The sequence below is a fragment of the Ambystoma mexicanum genome, chromosome 10 (genome assembly GCF_040938575.1).
Source record: "Ambystoma mexicanum isolate Mex_15411 chromosome 10, UKY_AmexF1_1, whole genome shotgun sequence".
NCBI classification, from domain to species: domain Eukaryota; kingdom Metazoa; phylum Chordata; class Amphibia; order Caudata; family Ambystomatidae; genus Ambystoma; species Ambystoma mexicanum.
This window is the reverse complement of record NC_090932.1, coordinates 449,219,711-449,235,516: the sequence shown is the minus strand read 5'-3', so window position 1 is coordinate 449,235,516 and position 15,806 is coordinate 449,219,711.

Below are 15,806 nucleotides of genomic sequence, written 5' to 3'. Positions count from 1 at the left end.
ATCATCCTCATCACTCCCCAATGCTGTGCTATCACCTAACACTAAGGAAGTGGTTGTTGAATCAGCCCATCCCAAGACAGTTGATTTGTTTCCCATCTTCAATGGTGGCTCTCACCCCACTCTGTTACCAACAAAACAGATACAGCCTCACAAACAACAAATAAAGAAACCCAAAAACCTTCCAGGGAGGAAGATGAATCGAGCGTGTGGGGCCTCAAAATGTTTGCGGAACATTAAAGTGATCCAATATGTAGAGAAGGTGAAAGCAACCAATACCTGTCTTCCTTTAAAGACACCTGAGAACAAGACTACAACGATTGTTCCACCCCCGATACTACCAGAAAAGGAAGTCATTCAGATCAACAATGCCTTGCAGGATAGTTCGGATGCATTATTGGACCTATCCGTGTACAACGATCCAGAATGTGAGGATAGTGAGAAGCAGCCTGCCAGGTCTACAGCGAAGGCTGCATCAGACAGTCCCAAACCACAGGAACCACTGAGAAAGGTTACACTTACCTTGCCAGTTGACAGCGGTGCCGCGCTGCCTAGGGAAACCGCGCTCACTTCCTCAGACGGGCTGATTAATGACAGAGATGTGATTAACAGCGAAAGAACATGCGCAATTATTGTTGAAAACGTTATTGACGTGGCAAACGACACTCTGCCGTTAAGTCCCGTGTTCCACACCCTACAAGAAAAAAGGGCCCTAACAAGGGCTAACCTACAGAGATCTACCTTGCCTATTACGAAGCATGACCAACTGTCATCTGTTGGGGTAAGTGCTGGTTATGAGAAGTCTTATAGTAATGATTTAATACCATCACTAAAACGTCCACCACATGGGAGCAAGGACAAATATGATACGGAGAGATCTGATAATTCCACCATTACAACAAAGCCTCAGAAAAACAAAATTCATGAAATCAACATCTCTGTATCAAAGATCTTGATTGAGAGAATCGACTCTTGCGATAACCTGATCTTGAATCGCATAAACGTGATAAAACTTCTACACCACATTCCCCAATTACGTGCATTGAGTTCTCAGGACGTAAAAATTGTAGAGTTCCCTGATGAAAAACGGAACGATAAGGTGATTTTACATCTAGCATCAAACATAATTGCAGGAGCAATCTTAGAGGCCGCAGACGCCTTATTCTCATTGGGTTTTGAAGCCTACAGGTTCAATGAGTCAACTGGGAAACATGTCATGGAATCTATGTCACCTGATCGATCCTCTCACATGAGGGAAGGATCATTCGATCCAATCACTCAGAACGAGCACTTTGCTAATTCATCTAACTCCAAGAAGGCAGTTGATAAGCAGAGCTTTGTTCCTCAGAAACCACATGGCATCTTAAAACTTGGGTTGCCAAAGGTTTCATTTTCTGAAACCCACCTCGACGCTTTGAGTAGTAAAATGGATATCATTAGAATCACCATAAATGGAGGAATCAACTGCGAGACCGTTGTGAACACTCCATCAAGCAGCCCGATTATTAAGGATCAAATGGACAATTGGAACTGGCTCGCAAAATCCTTAAACAGAAATAGATTAAGTTAAAGCCAGATAGAGGATCACACTCCATCATGCACATTTATATCATGGAACACGAGAGGATTTGTACATCTGCTTAATTCAAACTGGCTGCAGGGAATCCATGTAGCTTGCTTGCAAGAGACATGGATGAGTACCCTACCTGTGGTCTCTGAATTCGAAGGGGCCCTCAATCCTGCCATTACACTAGAAAAGGGTTGTCCTATAGCAGGGTTGGTGACTCTCATTAGGCGATCCTCGGGTTACCATCTCTTAAAATCGACAAACTACTCTTCTTACATCCAGGTGTCCGAGATTGGGAAACACCATGAAATAAAGGCCTGCTTGGATCGCATATATATTATAAATATATATTGGAACCACGAGAGGGCGGGCTCATCTTCTTTCATAGACCAAATCTCGAAAATCATTGACGACTTGATGGAATCTACACGGCCAATAAACTTCATAATTTGTGGTGACATTAACATAGACTTCTTTAAACCGCTAAAAACACATAAAGCAAGCCTTGCAAAAGAATGGCTGGAAGAACTAAAAGCTCGGGACTTAACGATGCTAAATGGATGTACTTGTGGAGATATTCCACCTGATTCAACGTGGCAACGAGGTGAGCCTACATCCACTATTGACTATATGTTTGCATCAGATGCCCTCCACTCCCGAGTCAAATCTTTAAAGGTGGTCCACATGTTTAACAGCGACCATGACATGCTAAAAATTGAGTTTTCAACTGCCAATAATAACCCTGGTCTAAAGGGGCAACCACAGGTGTTGGTGGAATCCAGTAGAATCAGATTGCGGCTGAACACAAACAAAGTCGCGCACTTATCAGAGCAATTTCACATAGACGGCACAACAGTGGAATATACACCGCTGCTATCTGTGTTTAAAGCAAAAAACATAGGGCTCAAAAATTTGTCATTCAAAAACACCCATTGCTTTGACCTAGAGGTGATGAAGAGGAAGCGTCTGATGCGTTCGACGATCCAAAAAAATAAAATGCTCCTGAGCCATGTAAGAATAGCGGAAAACCAGCTGGTGAAACAAAACTACAAAAACTGGCTAAAAGGCCACAGGCACCTACTGGCACAACACGACGCAGAGAAGATGCTGATGTGCCTAAAAAACAAAAATAGTGGAGATTTTTGGCGCATTATTAACAATCTCGAAGCACCTCAAACGTCACTCCAAGCTTGTATGGTGACGGAAGCTGAATGGCAGACGCATTATAAGACTCTTTATAGCATACCGAACGTCACCCCAGTTCTATCTACCCTACTGGAATCATCTTGGGACACACAATCTTCAAAAGAAGACATTATGGCCATAATAAAAAACAATTCCAGGGCCCCCGGACCAGATGGTCTAACGAACTTCACAATCAAGCAACATCCTGAAATCTGGGCAGATGTGTGTCTGGGGTTGTTCGGAAGGATAAGAGAACAACAGCAGACTGCTAGGTCATGGAAATCAGCTATAATTGTGTCCATTTTTAAGAAGGGAAACAGAGCCTGCCCTAAAAACTACCGTCCGGTGGCACTGCTAGATGTTCTTGGTAAAATCTATGCTACAGTGCTACAAAGAAAACTGATTGAATGGTCGAAAAAGGCTAATAGGGTAGACACAAGACAAGCTGGGTTTGTCAAATACGTTGGATGTTCGTTGAATTTACTTATTCTGAACTTGTTGAAGGTGGAGGCCTTACGTACCAACACTAAAGTTTATCTTGCCTTTATCGATTTCTCCCATGCATTTGACACCATTAACCGCAAAATGCTGTGCAATAAGCTGCGACTATGGGGCTGCCCGCCTGGCTTGGTAAATGCAATTAAAGATCTACACACAGATACATCGATTCGTATACGACTGGACCAAGCAGGAACGCTGTCTAAAGAGATCAAGACGTATAAAGGAGTGAAGCAGGGTTGCCCTTTGGCTGCCGCTATATTTAGCCTTTTTATATCAGACATTGGAGATGCCATAAACTCTGTGCGATCTTTTCCTCCCAAACTCCACATGTCGCATATTAGCTGGCTGTTATACGCAGGCGATTTGATTATACTGGATTTAACAGCTATTGGCCTACAGAGAAAGTTAGATGCAGTACACAAATACGTGACCATGAATCAATTGGAGTTTAATACCTCCAAATGCGAGATCATGGTGCTTAACAACTTGAGAACAGCTCGAAACAAGACCAAAAGCAAAATGAAATGGAAGCTGGGCCACGATTTGATAGTCTTGTCAAGCCGTGTGAAATATCTAGGCATGCGGATAAGCTCTTATATAAACGACGGCCCATGGATCATTGAAATCAGGAGGAAATGTCTTCAACTCACCAACCAAGCGTTGCTTATAAACAAAACATTTGGAAAGTTTTCGCTAATTCCAGTTCGAAACTTTTACCAACAAAAGGTTTCTCCAATCCTAACGTATGGAGCTGAAAATGCGCTTGGATGTCCCGAAACCTTATGGGCTACACTGGAGAACATGTTCTGGTCCAAAGCATTGAGTCTCCCAAAGGGGCTATCCACGGCATGTACAAGATATGAATTGGCACTAACTTCGTTGCACGGCAGAATTTGTTGGAACCTCTTGTCTTTATTTCGTAAAGCACAGAAACGCGAGAACATTCAGCAGTTTCAGATCCTACATGACATATCTTCCGAGGGTCATACCATGGTAGCAATGTGGGCCAAACGCTGTGAAGACCTCCTCGTGGAATTTGATATTACCATGGAAACATTGCATGACAATCCGGATGCTGACAAGTTAAAAATCTGGCATGCTGATTGGGCGGCGACATGCGCTCAAAGATCCGACAAGATACTGATGGCTGATGTACCGACTGAAGCGAGGGCATTTAATGCCCTACAAAGATACATAGGCCTGTTCCCGAGTGCAAACGCGAGGAGAGTGTTCATGCTGTTTAGACTGAACGCCTTCAAAACTAGAGAGCGGCTCAAAGTATGGGACCGTAATGCATCCTTAGATACAGCATGTAGGTTATGTGCACGTGAGGTAGAGAACCTCAAACATTTGTTATTGTTCTGAAGTAAATTGCGAGACGTGCGATCAATCCATCTGGGCTCATGGGCCGAGGACCATCCTTCACTATGTGCCAACGAATGGTGGGAGAAAATGTTCAACGGGATCGACATGAAGTTGATACTCCCACTCACATCTTTCTTAACTGTGATTGAGAACTTGTTGAAACCGGACTTACCTCAATCTTAATTACTGGGTTGTTAGAAAGATGTAACTGTTAATTTGGGTTTTGGCAGGATTGGGTGCAATCAATGAATTATGTGCAGGAATTGATGTTTGTAACAAAAAAAACTTTTTTTTAAAGGTTTGTTTTTAAACCAATGAAAATATACAAAAAAAAAAAAAGAAGACTAGCCCCTAAACCTAACGTTATTTTGGGTTGGTTCCCCGAATGGTAGGGTCAGTATGGATCAGTATAGGAGAAAATATTAGTGGTGGAGAAGAGGTCAGGTGGTACGCTTGGTTCGTCCCTAAAAATGGCTACATAGAAAGTGTTGCATGAAGAAAGTTAGTGATTGGGTGAATTATAGTGTCGCCAGTGGTTAGTCCCTCGTATTCTGATTGGTCCATCCGCGAGCCCCCAAGCATGTTACCATCGTCGTTCCCGATGTACCTGGCATTGGCAACAATGTATAACTTTGTGTCAGTGGCGGACAATGACAGTTCTTACTACTGACTGTTTGGTGCTCCCTTCCCATCACTGCCGGTGTCCAACTTGTAACTTCGTTGTTGCAGTCCGGGTCCCAGATGTGAGATCCCAGAGCTTCTCTGGTCCTTGGAGCTTGGCATTGTATCAGGGCGCCCTGGTCACATGCTGAGAGACCATGGCTGAAGCAGAATTACAGGGATTTGGTTTGTATTTTGGCTCTGAGGAGTGTTTAGCATTGGCAGGTGTATCCTTGGCACTGAGAGCACGGCGTGTAGATTGCAACTTCGTGGACTTTGCTCTGGGGCTCCCGTCAGGGTTTGTTCTGCATGATCAGCACCTTGCAGCTCCGTCTGAGCTTCTCCGGGCCTGGGGACTCTGGTTTGCGGCCTACCTTGGCCTAGGCTATGGGTGGCGGCACACAGTCCATAACACGGGGGTCACGAGGTCCGACTTGGGTCCTTATATATTAGTCCATCTACAGGGTGACATGTTCAGGGTTTTTAGTAGCAAAAGCATCTGCAAGCATATACACAAGCTCTTGTGGCGTCTTGTGTTTCTGCGGTGCAGTAGTTAGCCTATGTGAAAGAAAATAACAATGATGCATGAGGATGAGTGTGAGCAGTGCTCTACGTCATAGCACTGAGTATATTCTTCGTGTGGGCTGGTGTGTGTCTGATCCACATGCTTGGTGGCACGTGTGTTCTTGTCTGTTGGCTATTTCGTCATGTCATCTCTAACGATGGCGATACTGGAGGGTGACGTCTAATCGAGTTGGTCCATATGGTCGGTCTCAGCTCCACCTGAGGTCCCACCAAGTGCATTGGATGACACACAGATGGCCTGGCTGCGCGGGCATGGACACGGTTCATCTTGACGTCCGGGGCAGCAGTCAGAGGGCTGAACCCTTTGACTCCTTAGTTCATAGGCCATGGTCTGAACAGGAATCGGGGCAAGGGATTGTCCCAATTCTCCTCTTCAGTCCCCCCTCTGGTCGACTTGTCGACCACAAAATTATCCACTCTTTTATCTCCTCTCACTCGCCATACCTTTGTTATTCCTGCCAGGTGTCCGTATCAGTCCACGTGATCTTCAAAGGACCAGTACATGCATACGCATCCGCCACCGGGCTTGCAATAAACCCATTTTCCAACATAGCTCTTTGGGTTTCGTGGATTCTCCATTTTTATCAATGGCGGGTACAAGTCTGCTTCCACTATCTGTTGCCGCAGCCTCTCGCATTCCTGTATTATTATATCTGTGTGCTTGTCTTCTTCAGCGGGCATTTGCACGTGCATCCCTATCATTTCCTCGGCAGTACGCTTCGGCCTTGCCATCCATAACATATCCCCATCAGTGAAGCCATTCCCAGGATCATGCATCCTGACACAACCTTGAGGCCATCCGACAGCTATGACGGCATCCATGACCAGAGGTATGAAAACCAGCTACCATCCTTCTTCACCCCCTTTGCTTCCTCTTCCATTTTGGCATGCATCTTGGCCAGTTGCGGATAAAGTGCTGTTGTCCTCGTCGTTTGCAGGAATGAAGTGCAACATTAACTTCCAATTTTTGCGCAAACACCTCCTTCCATTGCTGTCAGAAGGTCTGGCACATATCTGTTCTGTAGGGCCACTATCCTTATTGCTCTGTTCTTCTTTAATCACGTTAAATCCGTTAATGGTGGAGTTAATCGTCATCATTAGCCCCCATTTTGTTATCTGTAGACATTTTGAATTCACATACGCCTGCAGTCCTGGATGTATCACAGAGGAAAATAACATTGCCACTCTGCTAAATAGTCTGTGTGCTCGTGGGATTTCACTAAGTGCTGTTTCTGAACTTCCCCACAGGTAATTTCCAGTGAGTGCTTCTCCTCGTCTTTTTACTCTGGATACTTTAGTCTCTGTAGTAATGTTACTCCTTGCAGTGCTTCTGCAGGGACCGTCTCTTCCATTTGTTTCCTTCATCCACCTTAGGGAAATTCTCCAGGTTGATGTGTTTTTGTGGTACTACCAGGAAAGGTATGTTGATGTGTACCTAGGTACATACCCCATTCCATGATCATGGTAGGCTGTTATAAGCTTTTGTTCCGCAGGCCCAATAGTGGTCCATCAGTACAGCTGTTCCTGCTCCCCCCTCAGGAATCTGTATTGTTCTTTTACATCCTTCGTTTAATCCAACATCAACCTCATCATCGTGCTGGTAACATAGTGTAGGTGCTGCAACGGGTATTATCGTTATTGATTCCTCTTCTTTGTCGAGCCAAGTTAGCAGCGCTGCACTCTTTGTCCATTCCCTGTAGCATTTGTCGTTTTCCTCTTGTACTGTCATCACTGATGATTTTGCCAATGTAACTATCTTGCTTCCTACAACTCCATCCATCCATCCGTTCTTCGTATATACTTTGCCATATACTAGTATTAGTGGTCTCTCCCAGCACCCTGGTTCACCTCCAACCTCTCTTGCATTCCATTTGCATGGCAGGTAGTTCAGTATGACCTCTTTTGTGTCTCCTTTGTCGGGTCCGTCGGTTATGTATTGAAGTCCTTCAGTCAGCTGCCAATAATCGTCATACATTGGTAGTGTCTTGATGAAGTTGTCTTCGTAGGGGTATGCTGACCTTGACTTAGTGTTGCCTTTTTACCTTGAAATCGCCCTCGTGTTTGAAATAATGCTAAATATAAAAGGCATTCTGCTGTTGCTGCTGGTACTTCAGTAGCCACAAATGTTCTTGAGGCACTCATGGCATATGGGATCAACGATCACACATAGCAGTTGTCCTTTGTCGTGCCCTTACCAATTTTGAACATGTGATTATAACACATGTTGTTGGAGACATGTGCGGATTCTGCAAGATATGTGTCCACCCCATGTACATCTATGGAAACACTACGTTCGCCTCTTTTTACGTTGGGTCCCATGTTACTTGTACCACCTGACACAGTTCTCCTTGCAGCCGTGGTAGGGGAAATGTTAGTAGTGGTAGTTGAAGTCACATGAAAAGCGTATTATGCCTGCCAGACAGTGGCAGTTATCATACCAGTGGTGAAAAATATCCCCAACATCTTTATTACAGTTGCTATTACCACTGGCATTTTTATCTTACCTGTGCTGCCGTCCTGCAGCTACTTTACTTTAGATGATATATGTGCCCGCCTGAAAATCTCTAAAAAGTTGCGTTATTTCTGTTAGTGTTTGTTATTCAAGCCATGCGTATCAAGTGGTCATTCAATGCCCAGGCGAAAAGCTCCTCCCACGCCTTCCTTACCGTCCTATCTCTCAAGGCAGGTAATGCTGCGTGGAGGTGTGGAAACAAACGTACTATTAGCATGACAAACGCATTATAATAGATGCGTATTCTCCTGGGCCTTAAGTACTTTGGCCTTTTTATAATGTATACAAATTGGTGTGATAGTGCTTCTGGGATATCATCTGTGGGTAGCATTTGCCCCTGGGCATTGGCGTATGTTCTTTGTCCGATATTTACAAATAACAATGCGCAATACCTGCATGTGCGAGACAAAAGAGGAGAGAGCATGCATGTGTTTACATAGTGTGATGTGTATTACAGATCTTCTTCGATAATGTTCTTCTTTTGCTGTTTAGCGGTGCTTTTTGGTCAAGCTTATTTTTCCAGTTTCTATTGGAAATTTCTTAACGATAAACATTTTATTGTTCTGGTGTGGTGGCTTACTTTGTCTACAACCTCGTAACCATGGGGTGGGTTATGGGTGGTTGGTCATCTGTGTCTTTTGGGGTATTTGGCGCTTGTGCTGTGTCATTGTTGTTAGTTGTTGCTGAAGCATTGGCCCTGTCGCTGTAGGGATGGGGGCAGGTCTGTGCTTTGTAGGGCTTGATGTCATGGATGTGTGTCCAAACGTTCTTATCAGACAATTTGGCGGACCTAGGGGTCACTTTCTGCACTGTGTGGGGCCCCGTAAATCTAGAGGCATTCCACTTTCTCCGATAGTTTTTAAGGAGTACCATGTCTCCTTCTTTCTCTGTCCACTGTCCAGTCAGCTCCTGTTCCTTGCTGGCTGCTGTTTCCCATTGGTTGTTCTTTGACCCGCCCTGCGTCCGTTGAATCTGTTGAGAGATAAAAGCGGCACTAGTAACCAGGGAAGAGACATACTCATGCATTTCTTCACCAAAAACAGTACTTACTGCATGACAATCAAGCATTGTCCTTGATGGTGTTGTGAGGGGAAAGTGCATTTGGCGTCCGGTCACCACCTCATATGGTGTGAGGTGCTGGTCCGAACCTGGTTTATTCCTCAATTCAAACAAAGCCAGAGGAAGGCAATAGAGCCAGCTCTTTTTGGTTGTTTGTTAGGTTTTTGCTATAGCTTCTTTCAGGAGGCCGATGAGGCGTTCACAGTGCAGTTCCCTCTGGGACCACTGCAAAAGATTTAGGACTACAGGCGTTGGCGGTGAACCCACTTGGTAGCAGTCTGTACCACACAGATTCACTTGGTAGCTGTGGCTGAGCAGTCAGACTTCTCTCAAGAAAAGTTGGTCAGTATGTGGAGTATACAACATAGGGCAATTCTTCACAGCAAGACAAGCAAACACGCAACGAGGCTTAGTGTAAAGATAGTAAGTTATTTATTTATAACACAACATCTATGGAAAACACTAAAGCAGATCACGGCAAACAAATCAAACACAATTAATCTACGAAGTAGAAAATGATCAATCCCCCTAGCAAAATATCGACAACTCTAGGTTCTACCGGTACCACTTATTTTCAGACAGAGGTGTATACCTCAACCTAGATGACACTCGAATATTAGTTAGGACGGGAGAGAAAAAGATCGGCAGGTTATGAAATCAACACAGTTCAATCCTATGCGGATAAAATGCAAGGCAGGAAGGCAAGAATCACAATAGATCGTAAAGTTCAGAGGCCAGGCCCACTCGGAGAGAGGCAAGGCGCGATGTCCCAAAAAGTCTCTAGTGGAGATGCATTCAAGTCTTTATAGCAAATTGTTATCGGCAGATTGAACCAGTTCAGAACAAAGAATGAGCAAAGCTTGGAGGCGACCCAGCGGAACGGAGAGGATTAAGACACCTCACTCGAACCGAACGAAAGGGAAGCCAGGCAGACACGGTACCTTGTTGTGGAGGGCAGCTCCGGCGGGGGCAGTTGTTCCTGGTGGTGGATGCACGTCGGGTCTTGGCCAGGAGTAGAGATGATCTCGTCGTCGAAGGAAAGTGAAGTCCGGTGCACCACCAGGGAAGAGACCAGCCGCGGAGTGCTCCGTTACAGAGGCACCACCTTTTGGTCGCGGTACAGGGGTAGTGGCTATCCGGTTGCCGAGTGCTCTGCACGGGCAATTCGACCACTGCGTCCTGAGGCGAATAAAAAGCAAAGGGGACTGGTTGTTCCCACCAGTCAGGGGAAGAGACTCTCCGGCAGGGAGATCTCCTCTGTCGTCGGGAAGTGGTGAGTCGGCTCAGCAGGGTTCCACCGGAGGTGTCGTCGTTTGCAGGTCGGCTCAGCGTTACCCTCCTCGGATTCTTAGGTCCTGTGGCGACTTCTGAAGATCCAGTCCCAAAAGCCCTGCTTTTATGCAGAAGACCCCCATTCAGTCAGCCTAGCTGTCAATCAACACATGCTAAGTGGTGAGCGGGAAGGCTCACCAGCTGGGCCAATCACTCCAGAGTGTGACCTGAGTTGGCAAGGCAACTCGGTCCAGGGTGCCTAAACCCCCTCCCACACCCCTGAGGTAACCCAGACAGAATGGCACCACTTTGGAGGGTCTCTGTACAGAGGCCAGCCAAAAATGGAACAAAGGGCTCAACCTTTGGTTTAGGAGTCACAGAGACGAACACAGATGCCATTTTAAAACCGAGTTCTGGCAGAAAATACCACTCGATAAACTTATTTAAGATAAGTAGATCGGTGGTACGTCAGAGATTAATGAGAAAAAGTATCAATCTCCAACAATGGGACGAATCCCATAGGGTTATGTTCGGGATCGAACATAACAAGTAGTTTCCACTGCCACCAGCCAAAACTCGACGAGGGGGGACGGGACAGTGCCCCCTCGAGTAAAAGATCCAGGAGTAATCGAATTACCCCTACTAGTACGTCCATAATAAGATGGTTGGTACTAGTTCTGTTAGTAAATTTAGGTCTAGTAAAGCCAATGGTGACTTTACATGCCCGGGGAGACAGTAGTCAGTCCCCGGGTATGGAGTCTATGGTGGGGGACCCGCTAGGGCGCCCCCGTGTTACGACACGTAGGGTGTGGTGTAACACACATAGAAAAACATATGAGACCCTATGGAGTAAAAGACCCGATAGCCCATCGAACACATTGACATTTCAAAGGAATTACACACATACATGTCCAAGAGTGGGAGAAAAGAGTCTCACTCTTGGCAGGATGGAAAAAAACAAACTCCAGAAATCCAGCAAAGCTGCTGGGGGACTCACTAGGTTAGGAAATTCAGCCTAAACAGAGAATTCTCCCTAACACTCACCCCCCCAGACTAAGGGACAGGAGGATTTAATCCACTCCTGGATGAATCTCAAACCTCTAGTCGATGACATACATCCTAGAGAGACCATCAGCATTTTGGTGGTGACACCCTGACCTGTGCTCAATGGTGAAATCAAACCCTTGCAGGCAGATCGACCATCTCAATAGTTTTGGGTTCTCCCCTTTCATTTGCATTAACCATCTCAAGGGTTGGTGGTCAGTCTGAATAACAAAAGTAGAACCATACAAGTACGGCCTAAACTTCTTCAGAGCCCACACGATAGCAAAGCACTCTCTTTCGATTGTTGCCCACCTTGTTTCAGGATCCTTCAGCTTGCGGCTGATGAAGCAAACGGGGTGCTCCCTACCTTTCCCATCCAGTTGACTGAGTACGGCACCTATCCCTACATTGGAAGTGTCTGTCTGCACAATGAAGTGTTGGCGGTAATCAGGAGCTCTGAGTACTGGGGCTTGGCAAAGAGCCTGTTTCAGGTTTTCAAAAGCCTGATTGCACTCCTCGTTCCATTTAACCTTTTTAGGAAATTTGGGCGAGAAGATGACATTCAGTGGAGAAGCTATGGTCCCATAGTTCTCTATGAAATTCCTGTAATACCCAGTGAGGCCTAGGAAGGCTCTCACCTGGGTTTGAGTAGTCTGTGTTGTCCAATTTTGCACAGCTTCAATCTTACTGAGCAAAGGCCTTATTTCTCCACCGCCTACCTCATGCCCAAGATAGACTACCTTACTCTGTCCAATTTGGCATTTACTCGCCTTTATGGTCAGATTGGCTCGTCCAAGAGCCTGCAAAACATCTCTCAGGTGGATTACATGTTCTTCCCAGGAATTGCTGAACACTGCGATGTCATCCAAGTATGCCATGCAGAAGTCCTCCATCCCATTCAGAACCTGGTTTACCATCCGTTGAAACGTAGCAGGTGCATTCTTCAGTCCGAAAGGCATTACCTTAAACTGGTGTAAGCCAACGGGGGTAGAAAATGCAGTTTTCTCCTTGGCATGGTCTGTCAGGGCTATTTGCCAATAGCCTGACGTCAAGTCAAATGTGCTGAGGAACTTGGCGGCGCCAAGTTTATCCACCAACTCATCTGTTCTTGGCAAAGGGTGGGCATCAGTCTTGGTGACTGCATTAAGAGCTTTATAATCCACGCAGAATCTAAGTTCTTTAGATCCGGCCTTTGGTACTAACACAACTGGGCTAGACCATGGACTAGTAGAGGGCTCTATTACCCCGAGATCAAGCATCTTGCTGACCTCACCTTTGATGTGGGTTCGTACGTTTTCTGACATGCGGTATCCTCTGCTTTTGACCGGAAGACAGTCACCAGTGAGTATGTCGTGCTGGCCCCAAGGGGTCAAGCCTGGTGAAAGCGAGAACAGAGAGGCAAACTGATTCAACATAGATTTGCACTCTTCTTGTTGCTCGGGTGTCAGATTGGAGGAGAGATTCACTCCTTCAATTTTTTCATCTAAAGGTAAGCCTCTGAGGAGATCCGGAAGAGCTTCACTCTCTTCTTCTTCCTTGGATGATGCTAGAAGCAACGCTCCTACATCAGGTCGTGAGGCATACGCTTTAAGTCGGTTGGTGTGAAAGACTGTCGGAGCCTCCTTGGGATTGCCCAAGTCCACCAGATAGTTAACCTCTCCGAGTTTACCCACTACTCGGTAGGGTCCCATCCACTTATCTTGCAAGGCCCTCTGCCTTGTTGGGATCATAACGAGAATGAGCTGGTCTTGAGCGAACTCAACCATGTTAGCCTTTTGATCGTGCCAGTGCTTGACCAATGCTTGTCCAGCTTTCAAGTTATCGCTTGCTTCCGTCATCATGTGCGACATTCTCCTCCGGAGACCTATCACGTAGTAAGTCACTCTGACTGGCTTGGGGGAAGGAGCACTCTCCAACCCCTCCTTAATCAGGGCCAATGGACCTCTGACGGGATGACCATAGAGTAGTTCGAAGGGAGAGTAACCTACTCCCTCCTGAGGGACTTCTCTATAAGCAAAGAGAAGGCATGGCAATAGAAGGTCCCACTTACGCTTAAGGGGTTCCTCTAGAGCACCTATCATGCTCTTCATGGTTCGGTTGAACCGTTCTACCAACCCATTGGTTTGTGGGTGGTAAGCCGTTGAGAACTTGTAAGTTACTCCGCAGGTTTTCCACATGGCTTTCTTGTAGTGGGACATAAAGTTTGACGCCCTGTCAGAGATTACTTCCTTAGGAAACCCGACCCTGGTAAAAATACCAAGGAGGGCCTTAGCCACAGCCGGAGCTGTAACAGTCCTCATAGGAATTACCTCAGGATACCTAGTAGCATGGTCTACTACAACAAGTATAAACCTGTTGCCTGAGAGGTTGGAGGATCAAGGGGACCAACAATGTCAATCCCTACTCTCTCAAATGGGACTCCCACAACCGGGAGAGGCACTAACGGTGCCACGTTCTTGGATCCAACCTTACCAGAGATCTGGCAGGTGTGGCAGCTCCTACAGTGTTTTTCTACTTCGGCCCCCATCTTTGGCCAATAGAAGTAGAGCGAGAGCCTTTCCTTAGTCTTCTTGAAACTCAAGTGACCAGCCAAAGGAATCTCGTGGGCTAACTGCAAGAACTGTGGTCTGTTCTCTTGGGGTACTACAAGGCGTTTGTAGTCTCCAGGTGCAGACTCGGTCGGTTCACTGTAGAAGAGGCCATCTTCCCAGTGCAACCTGTATTTCCCAGGCTCTTGCCCTTCAGCCTGAGCTTCTGCCTGATGGCGAAGACCTTCCAGAGTTGGACATTCTCTCTGTCCCTTACTGAAGTCTGCCCTGCTGGGTCCACCTTCTTCCAGTAAAGACTGCAGCTCAGGATGGTCAACAGGATCCAGATCTCCAATGAGTTCCTGGCTTTCCATTAGCTCTTCCTCAGAGTCTAATTCTACCACGCAGGGTTGTACCTCCCTCTCAGCCTCGGCTGGAGGTGGAGTTACGGGTATGATGTTGGACAACCGTGGGGAAGTCCGTGTTGGCTGCACTGGAATGCTGGCGGCTGGTTTCGGGATAGAAGTCTTAGGTTTTCCCTTCGCTTCTGATTTCTTGGAGACAGCGGCCGACAATTCCAGTGGAGCAGGAGTGATATCTTTCTTCATCATCTCCTGGAGAGTTCCGCGCATGGTCCTCTCTCTTGTGGGTCTGGTTAGCTCCTGTAACCGTTTACTAGGAGGTCTGGGAGTATGCGATACAACTCAGAGAGTTTTCAAATCGTTACCCAACAGTACGCGTCCTGGTACCTCACTCTGTATGCTGACAGGTATCTTCACAGTCATGTCGTTACACTGGATGAGAACTGGTAATTGGGGAAGCATCTGCACAGGCCCTCCAGCTAACTTGGTGAGGCGTTTGGGTGCCTTAGCAACATCCTCAGCCTGAAAAAACGATTTATCCACCACAGTTATGCTGGCCCCAGTGTCCCTAATGGCAGGAGTCTCCTGACAATTCACCTGGACACTGTCCTTATAATACTCTTTAGTTTTATCGGGGATAGAATTATAGACATCTAAATTCTGTTGTTCCCACAACCCCAGAGATACTAAAGAAACGCTGGCTGGGACTCCAATGGGTTTGTCAGCTAGCAGTAGAAAGTTTCCACTTGCCATTTGGACTTCCTCCTCTGGAGCGAAGGCTAAGGAGACAAGCTGGACCCCTGAAGGTTTACCCTTACATCTGGGATCTCCTTTCACGTGGTCAGTCGAGCCACAAACAAAGCATTTACCGAATGCTTTCTGGAATGGTGGCTTGTTCTGACCTCCTTCCGGTTTGGCACCAGAAGACACACTATTCTGATGTGGTTTTCCCGGTGGCTTACCCTTCTGGTTTTGTTTGGGGCCCTCTTTGGAATGTGAGTTATTCGAATTCTCTTTTGAGTCTTTTTTAGGCTGTTTTCCCTCATCCTTTTTCTGAGTTGCCCCAGAATCCTTATGAGTAGCCCTGTTGGCAACCCACAAGTCAGCAGCCTTAGCTAGTGCCCTGGAATCCAATTCCTTCGAATCAGCCAAGTGCTGTCTGAGCTCAG